Source organism: Salmo salar, chromosome ssa13 (assembly GCF_905237065.1).
Source record: "Salmo salar chromosome ssa13, Ssal_v3.1, whole genome shotgun sequence".
Taxonomy (NCBI): domain Eukaryota; kingdom Metazoa; phylum Chordata; class Actinopteri; order Salmoniformes; family Salmonidae; genus Salmo; species Salmo salar.
The window spans coordinates 91,462,457-91,472,640 of NC_059454.1; positions in this window are offsets into that span (position 1 = coordinate 91,462,457).

A 10,184-nucleotide genomic window follows, 5' to 3' on the forward strand; every position below is an offset into this window, starting at 1 on the left:
CATCTTCAAAGTGGTAGGCATGTTGTGTAAATCAATCGATACAAATCCCCCCAAAAATCTATTTTAATTCCAGGTTGTAAGGCAACAAAATAGGAAAAATGCCAAGGGGGTGAATACTTTCGCAAGCCACTGTACAATATCTTAGCAGCCTTTATATCTATTATAGACATTTTTGCACAGTGGCAAACATATAGGCCTTCAGTGTGTGACAGGTTTGTGATTCTGAAAGGACAGCAACCGTAATACTAGCTCACTCATGTATGAGAGTCCACTTTTTGTAAAACCAAATGGGCCAATGGTGTAGTGGATGGTATACGCAGGTACAAACTGTACACCCACATTTTTTCAGTGAGTATTGCCTATACTCACTTCTTACGCTTCAAACACACCGACAGCATCATTACGCAAAATAGTACGCAGCATCATCTGGATATATATCCAACAAAAGTTAAACATTCACCTTTTCTGTCAAGCTGTCAATGCGTACAGTTTGACGCATACGTTTGATAAATCCAACATATGCACCACACCAAATGCACTGCAACTGCCTCTGCAACGCAATGCTGCAAGGCAAACGCAGCGTTTCATTGGAAATTAATGTAATTCTGGTGTACCAAAATGCAATGATGCTGTCAGTGTGTTCAAAGTGGTACGCTTCGAACACACAGAAAGCGACATTGTGCAAAATAGTATGCAGCATCATCTGGATATGTGTGCAACAAAAGTTCAACATTCACTTTCTGCTACCATTTCTGTCAAGCCATCTACGCATACAGTTTGACGCATACGTTCGATAAATCCAATTTATGCATCACACCGAAGGCATTCTGGTGTACCAAAATGCAACGACGCTGTCAGTGTGTTCGAAGCACTAATCACTACTGATGCGTTTCAAAGTAGTGTAGTGGAGGCATACGTCAGTAGCCAGTAGGGTACGAAAAACATTTCAATTCATGATATCTACCAGTAAATGCTAACTAAGACGACAATGGGTATGCAAAACAGGTTTTAAAAAGTCCAGAGTTTTGGTTACTAGGCTATTTGCGATGCACAATTGTCATCATGTTCTGTTTGCATCAGGGGCGTAGACATGGATGGGCCTGGGTGGACAGAGGCCCACCCACTGGGAAGCCATGCACTGAGAAGCCCACCCAATCAGATTGATGTGGTTTAAGCGTTGTTGTAAAAAAAAAGGTGTGGTTTTGAGAGTGAAAACCTAAAATATCTATAGAAAACTCATAAAAAAACAGGAAAACATTTTTCATACAGGGATCCTTTCCTTTACTGGGTAGGCATACACATACTAAAATACAGTAGAATACAGTATATACATATGCAATGAGTAAAGCAGTATGTAAACATTATAAAAGTGACTAGGTGTTCCATTATTAAAGTGACCAGTGATTCCATGTCTATGTATATAGGGCAGCAGCCTCTAAGGTGCAGGTTTGAGTAACTGGGTGGTAGCCGGTTTGTGATTGCTATTTAACAGTCTGATGGCCTTGAGATGGAAGCTGTTTTTCAGTCTCTTGGTCCCAGCTTTGATGCACCGGTACTGACCTCGCCTTCTGGATGATAGTGGGGTGAACAGGCCGTGGCTCGGTTGTTTGATGTCCTTTATGATCTTTTTGGCCTTCCTGCAGATTGCACCACCTTCTGGAGAACCCTGCGGTTGCGGGTGGTGCACTTGGTGTACCAGGCGGTGATACAGGATGCTTTCAGTTGTGCATCTGTAAAAGTTTGTGAGGGTCTTCGTGGCCAAGCCGAATTTCTTCAGCCTCCTGAGGTTGAAGAGGCGCTGTTGCGCCTTCTTCACCACACTGTCTGTGTGGGTGGACCATTTCAGTTGGTCAGTGATGTGTACTCCGTGGAACTTGAAGCTTTTCACCTTCTCCAATGTGGTCCCGTCGATGTGGATAGGGGGGTGCTCCCTCTGCTGTCTCCTGAAGTCCATGATCAGCTCCTTTGTTTTGTTGATGTTGAGGGAGAGGTTATTTTCCTGGCACCACTCCGCCAGGGCCCCCAACTCCTTGCTGTAGGCTGTCTCATCATTGTTGGTAATCAGGCCTACTACTGTTGTGTCGTCTGCAATGTTGATGATTGAGTTGGAGGTGTGCGTGGCCACGCAGTCATGGGTGAACAGGGAATACAGGAGGGTGCTGAGCACACACCATTGTGGAGCCCCTGTGTTGAGGATCAGCGTAGTGGAGGTGTTGTTTCCTACCTTCACCACCTGGGGTCGGCCCGTCAGGAAGTCCAGGACCCAGTTGCACAGGGCGGTGTTCAGACCCAGGGCCCCGAGCTTACTGATGAGCTTGGAGGGTACTATGGTGTTGAAGGCTGAGCTATAGTCAATGAACAGCATTCTTACATAAGTTTCCTCTTGTCCAGATGGAATAAGGCAGTGTGCAGTGCGATGGCGATTGCATCGTCTGTGGACATATTGGGGCAGTATGCAAATGTAAGTGGGTCTAGGGTGTCAGGTAAGGTGGAGGCGATATGATCCTTGACTAGCCTCTCAAAGCACTTCATGATGACTGAAGTAAGTGCTATGGGGCGATAGTCATTTAGTTCAGTTACCTTTGCTTTCTTGTGTATTGGAACAATGGTGGACATCTTGAAGCAAGTGGAGACAGCAGACTGGGATAGGGAGAGATTGAATATGTCCGTGAACACTCCAGCCAGCTGGTCTGCGCATGCTCTGAGGATGCGGATAGGGAAGCCGTCTGGGCTGGCAGCCTTACGAGGGTTAACACGCTTAAATATTTGACTTACTTCGGCCATGGAGAATGAGAGCCCACAGTCCTTGGGAGCGGGCCGTGTTGGTGGCACTGTTTTATCCTCAAAGTGGGCGAAGGTGTTTAGCTTGTCCGAGAGCAAGACGTCGATGTCCACAACGTGACTGGTTTTCCCTTTGTAATCCGTGATTGTCTGTAGACCCTGCCACATACGTCTCGATAAACAGTCCATAATAAGCCAGTAGGTCCCAATCATAAGAATACAAAAACACAACCATTAAGCATTTCCCAATCGAAATGTACAACTATTACTTCCCGTTACAAAAGCATTTCAAAATTATAATCATGGTCTGGAATTGGACTCGCATTTTTCTGGTTTCGGTTTTGACTCGGTCTCGGAACCCTTGGCCCCCTCCAGGTCTGGACTCAGTCTCGCCCCCCCTCCGTTCTTGGTCTTGACTCGATCTCACTTTAGGTTGTCTCGAACACAACACTGGTAAATAAGAATTGAGTGTTTCTAAACATTTCTACATTAATGTGGATGCTACCATGATTATGGACAATCCTGAATGAGTCGTGAATAATGGTGAGTGAGAAAGTTACAGAGGCATAAATATCATACCAAATACTAAACTTTTGACTACTTTAATACCATAATTGAATTTGTCCCAATACTTTTGGTCCCCTAAAATGGGGGACTATGTACAAAAAGTGCTGTAATTTCTCAATGGTCCACCCGATATGGATAAAAATTGGTTTTGTACACCAGCTTCAAAGCTGAAAATACAAGATTTTTGGTTATGGAACATATATTTCACAGAGGTTTAGATGGCACAATGATTATTTACACTATACTTGCTTGTTTTTTCACATAAATTCAAATCAAGCAAACTATTAGAATTTTTTGCAACCAGGATTTCTGCATAGTGCATCTTTAAACTCGTACAACTATTTCAGTATCGGGAGCAATAAATCTAACTAACTGATTGGATTAGTTTAGAAAATATATGTAATTTATCTTTGTGTAGCATAAGATTAATCAATCAAGGGCCTCCCGAGTGGCGCAGCAGTCTAAGACACTGCATTGCATTGTAAGCTATGTTGCTACAAATGCTGGTTCGATACCCACCTGTGTTTCAGCCGGCCGCAACAGGGAGACCCATGAGGCGGCGCACATTGGCCCAGCGTCGTCCGGGTTAGGGGAGGGTTTGGCCGGCCGGCATGTCCTTGTCCCGTCACACTGTAGCGACTCCTGTGGCGGGCCGGGCACATGCACGCTGACACGGTCGCCAGGTGTACGGTGTTTCCTCCGACACATGGGTGCGGCTGGCTTCCGGGTTAAGCATGCATTGTGTCAAGAAGCAGTGCGGCTTGGCGGTGTTGTGTTTCGGATGACACACGGCTGTCGACCTTCGCCTCTCCTGAGGCCGTGCGGGAGTTGCAGCAATGCGACAAGACTGTGATTACCAATTGGATAATAAAAAATTATCAATCATTGCAAAAACACAGATATTAAAAACAATCCTAAAAAATATACCTGTAATAGAGCAAGGTGGGAAATGGTTTTTATGGGACTGTTTTACTCTCCACAGTAAAACAGTAAAACAATAACCCAGGTTATTAACATCACTGAGTGTTAATTTCACCTTTACAGAGTGAATTTAACTCCTGAGTAAACACTAGATGTGTTACACTGAAAAAGCTACGCTGGCCAATTTGCCGTGTGTTCATTTATCTGTGTGTGTTTTGTTTTGATTCGTATCACATCATAATTTCTGAACACAATGATGGAGACCTCAATTGTTTCAAATCCATAGACAAGAGGAAAAAGTGATGAAACATTTTTCTGACATGTTTGTGTTCCTTCCTGACGAGTGATTTTGTATGAGAGCTACATTTTAGACTATTGTTTTTCATGAAAAGTGTTGGTTTCCCACCTCCAGAGCTGGTTCCACATTCATTTATGCACAGGGCTGACCTTGAGTTTCCAGGCTCTCTGATTATATTTTAGATGTAAGTGTTTCAATCTGGCAGCATGTGAATATGCTCTGCAATCTCTGTGATCCAGCACAGGGGAGGCATGATGAGATGTGTCATGTCAGATGATGTTTCATTACTCCAACTGTCATTTTCCACCATCTGTACATCAGAGGAGATTCAGTCCTGAGCTATCAAATTAAACATTTCTAATCACTATTGGGGTCTGTTTCATAAAAGTCTTGGTCCCTGAGTCCTATATCCAGCGAGACCTATCACCAACAACTCTGAAAGTACTAATGGCATAAATGCTGCATGTACAGGCCAGACTTTGCATTTAAAGTTAACTGATTTAAGTGAATGGTGCTACAAGGCAAAGTCTTATCTCTTTATATGAGAGGGGCTGCTCGTGTGTCCAAATCTGAACAGGTCTGGATGTGATGCGGGGGAGTAAAAGTGGGGTCAGAAATGGAAAGGTTGATTGTGACTGACAGGCTATCGACAGAGAGCTCAATCAAACAGAGTGCTGTTGTAATTGCTTTTAGCACTTGAGTGTGATGGAGAGGGGCTGAGATTGTGAAAGGGCTCTTTATGGTTTCTGGATAGGCCATGTCTTTCCACTTGTGACAGTCACCTCTAGTTATTTGGACTTTACAGTAAGAGCAGGCCTCCATACAGAGACACAAGTGCATTCACACATACCCACACAAAGCTGCACCCACCCACATGCATAAATTGATTCATGAAAATATACACAATTTCATGCTTGACATTGAAGATACCTGGTACCACCTGCTAATTTCCCCTGAAGAATCTGGTTATGCCATGACAGGTTTTTGCTGTTTGGTATTCACTACTATTGAAATGGAGCATGTGCAACCTGTGCAAAAACTATTTCAGGTTTAAAATGTTTTTCTACAGATGTAGGATCGTAAATTGAACAAGTTTGCTACAGCAGGAAAAAAATCCTGCATCAATATGAAATGTGAATTATTATGTGGATTATAATTAATGGACATTTTTGTGGGGGTTGATACATTTTGTGGACAATTAAGTGGAAAATGAAGTGGAAATGACAAACTTTAGAAGCCTTTTTAAACCTGAAATACACTACACGTTTTACATTTCCTGCATCTGTAGCTCTACAGTGCCTTAAAACGAGGGTAGAGCGAAAATGATATGTTAATGAAAGCATGAGTATCATGAGACACAGAGGGTGATAGCTGGGCTTTAATCTTGCGTAGAGGAATGAAAGCTGCCTCAGACCGAAGACTAATCACTTGTTCCCTACTGGGAGATAAGCCGTTACAATAAGCAATCCCTCATCATGCTATGCTGGAAGATACGGATGGGCCTCCACTTCCACTCTGTGATGAAGGGGCGACAGGTAGCCTAGAGGTTAGGGCATTAGGCCAGTAACTGAAAGGTCGCTAGTTCAAATCCCAGAGCTGACAGGGTGAAAATGTGCCCTTGAGCAAAGCACTTAACCCTAACTGCTCTAGGGTCGCCGTTGATAGTGGCCAGCCATGACCCCCACTATCCAAGGTGGCAGAATAGAATGCTGGAATATAAAATGTAGAATTAAACTGGCAGTGGATATCTTTACACTATGATAAAAGCAAGCACAGTTCCCTTTTACACTCCTCAGTATCTGTTGTGCTGCTGTGCCATGTTTTTCCAGAAACTATATATTTCAGTAAGAAACATAAACAGCCAAAGTCTACAAAAGATAAATGTTATCTTAAATGTTAAAAGTGATAAATGTTACAAGTGGTTTTGTTGGAGCAGTTAGCGATAACTCTGCGAAAGCACTTCACCTCTGAGGTAAGTCCTACTATTGATGTATTGATGTCCAAACCCTGGAATCATTGCCCATAGGAGGATGATGGGGCACGGCTTGGGTGAACCTGCTAGGAGGCTGGAGCAGGCTTATCAGAGCCCAGCAGGCAGTGTTAGCAGGTACAGGGGAGAGGATTTCTGACCTGATACCCAGAGTACTGTGGCACACCGCCACTTGGCCACAGCCTGTCAGCACAGCCTGGAGCCACATCTAAAAGCCCCTCCAGCTATTTGAGCCCAATCTGTCTGTGTGTGTGTGTGTGTGTGTGTGTGTGTGTGTGTGTGTGTGTGTGTGTGTGTGTGTGTGTGTGTGTGTGTGTGTGTGTGTGTATAATTAAGAGATTTTGCATCTTTATAAGTTACTCTGCTAATACATTTTGAATAACTGAATAATTTAAAAAACAACATTTCCAAAAGTTTCTGGAACAGTATATGGATTTACTACAATGCAAATGCAATAACTTTGTCAAGTAGGATGCCACAGTATGTGCAATACTAGAGGGTGAAAGTTTATTATAAACTGGGTGGTTCGAGCCCTGAATGCTGATTGGCTAACAGCCGTGGTATATCAGACCGCATACCAAGGGTATGACAAAATATTTATTTTTACTGCTCTAATTACATTGGTAACCAGTTTATAATAGTAATAAGGCACCTCGGGGGTTTGTGGTATATGGCCAATATACCACGGCTAAGGGCTGTATCCAGGCACTCCACGTTGCGACGTACATAAAGCGACGTACATAAAGCCCTTAGCCGTGGTATATTGGCCATATACCACACCTCCTCGTGTCTTACTGCTTAAGTATCCCATACACAGAGACGTGCTTTAATATTATCCTCTTGCAGGAAAGCTGACTCTAATAACATAACACAGCCAATAACTTTGCTATTACATGTACAATACCTCTAGTATAGAATTTTTTTAATGTATTTGACCTTTATTTAACTAGGCAAGTCAGTTAAGAACAAATTCTTATTTTCAATGACAGCCTAGGAACAATGGGTTAACTGCCTTGTTCAGGGGCAGAATGACAGATTTTGTACCTTGTCAGCTCAGAGATTCGATCTTGCAACCTTTTGGTTACTTGTCCAACACTCTAACCACTAGGCTACGCTGCCGCCCCAAATATTGAACGATGAGATATTTCTCCAGTTAGCCTGGGGGTTAAGAGCGTTGGGCCAGTAACCAGAAAGGTTGTTGGTTGAAATCCCCGAGCTGACCAAAAAAATCTGCCAATGTGCCCTTGAGCAAGGCACTTAACCCTAATTGCTCCTGTAAGTCTCTCTTGATAAGAGTGTCTACTAAATGACTTAAATGTAAAATGAGTGACTAAAAACAACATGTTGCTTAACCCTGTCCATAGCTGTGGAACAACATGTCATCCATCAAAGTCCAGTAACAACACAGCTTCTGTATGTGCCAACAGAAGACAGACACAGCAATTTCCTGGCCTTGATTGATGTTAGGATAGCATCATCCCATTCCCCTCAACTCGACAGATAGATGGGTTTACACTAGACTAGAGCTATGTCATACACTACCCTGATGGAGCGATGCTCCAATCTCTATGATGGACTGTGTTTACTGTTCAATTTCTGAAAAGTTTCAACATACCATATGCTCTTGAGAGATATCTATTTTTTTTTTTTAGATGTATGCCAGCAAAGCCACTACACAACACATTACTAAACAATACATTAATTGGACTATAACGGTGACAAACAGTGCCCACAAACTGTTAGGGCCTACATAAAGCTGTCCCAGGAGCAGTCCCAACAGCAGTCCCCACATCTTACCACTGCAACACCTGGCTATCAGAGGAGCCTTGTCTGGCAGCGAAACAGTTCATTCAGCCTCATTTACTGCCTTTAAAAAAAAACATAGCTGATATGGCTGACTTGCTTAAACAAATGTGGTTTCTACTGACAACTGAGATGTACAAACTATGGCATAAGGGGACAGCGACCAGAAAAGACGCAATCTGTAATTTCGATAAAGACATTAATGAGTGAGCTAGGACGGACGTAGTCAATATAACTATTTGTTCAGCACTTTTGACATTTACAGCGAAACCCCGATTTGTAATTCCGAATTGGATGACCGTTCAAAACTAGTTTTATCCAAGTTCCCACTTGTCTTGAACTCACTGAGACTTCCCAGTTCCCGAGTTTCCAGTTTTTTTTGGATGCTGGAAGTCATGCTGGATTGACACGTACTAATGTAAAACTAACATGCAAAAAAAAATAACTTTGTGGCTCTGCCCTGAATGACTCGTCACCACTGATTATCAGTATTAATTAGATTTCCTTGCTGAAGGCAACAGTTTCCCCCATAGGTAGAATTCATAATCTCCAACAGCAGGCTATCTGTCACTGCTGCCATCTCATCATTTCTGAATATGTGGAGGTAGCTGATGATAAGGGCTGCAGGAAATTGAATGTAGAACATTTGATTACATTAGTTGTGCTCCTTGATCTCTGTTGATTTCCCCTAAAAAATATATTAAATTAATGACACATTCACATGCAAATCTTGTTTAAATCTTCAAAACCTAATTTAATATATTATCATATTTCCAGCTACATTTGGAAAGCTCATAATGACTCAGATTTGCCACTGTGGAGTAATTGCACCTTCTTGCCTTTGTGTAAGTGAGCAGAGTGCTTTGTCTTTTTGTACCCTGAATCCCTTCTTAAAAAGAGCAGTGGAGGGTAGTACTTATGAAGTTGGCTGTTTGCATCCTCTTTTCAAACAGAATAAATGAAAGTGTAAAAGTGATTAATCCAAGCAAGACACAAAAATAACTTTAAGTCTCAGATTTTTCTAAGGGAGTTCATTAGCTATTCACTGGTAATTACATATCATCATTGTGTCTTAATTCAGAGTCAGGTTTTTGAGTCTAAGAACTGTACCTCCCACCAAGTCTGTCTCAAGAGGGCTCTCTAGCTACAGAGGTTACCAAGGCAACTAACTGACTCCCACATGGCACCATTATGATCAATAATGGATAATGTAGGCTACAGAAATCTAGGGGCTGAGAGACAAAATCTGATTAGAAAAGTGTTGTATCATAACCTGTTTTTTATAAGAGATTTTAACTGACAAACCAAAATCAAACATATTTATGATTGGTGAAACACTACTATCATATCATTTGAAAAAGCCGAACATTGTAATTATTTCATGCACTGTTTGGAGTGCCATGAATACAGAGTTCACTGTGTGAATAATCTTTAAAGTGTTTTTAGCACTGTTGCTTTAAAACAAGACATGCCATTAATTGTATGTTTACTTCAATGATTTCAGCATGGAGTTTTGGCCTCCTCTGGGGACTGGCTCACGAGAAAGAGGTCTTACAGTGTATTGGTCTGGTGGGTGGTTTACCACTCTCTGGACACATGTACAGGATCATTGAATACCTTAAGCGGAGGTCAGTCGGTTTTCAACAGCATCTCCTTGTACCAATTAAGTAATACATCAAAGCCTCTTACAGCTTCTGAAAACTATAAAAACAGAATATGTGTAGATCCATTGCCTGTTAAAAACGACAGGCTAAAGAGATTAATACATTTGACAGATGATAAAGATCAAGACACAATCTATTACTGAATGATACAGCTCTATTA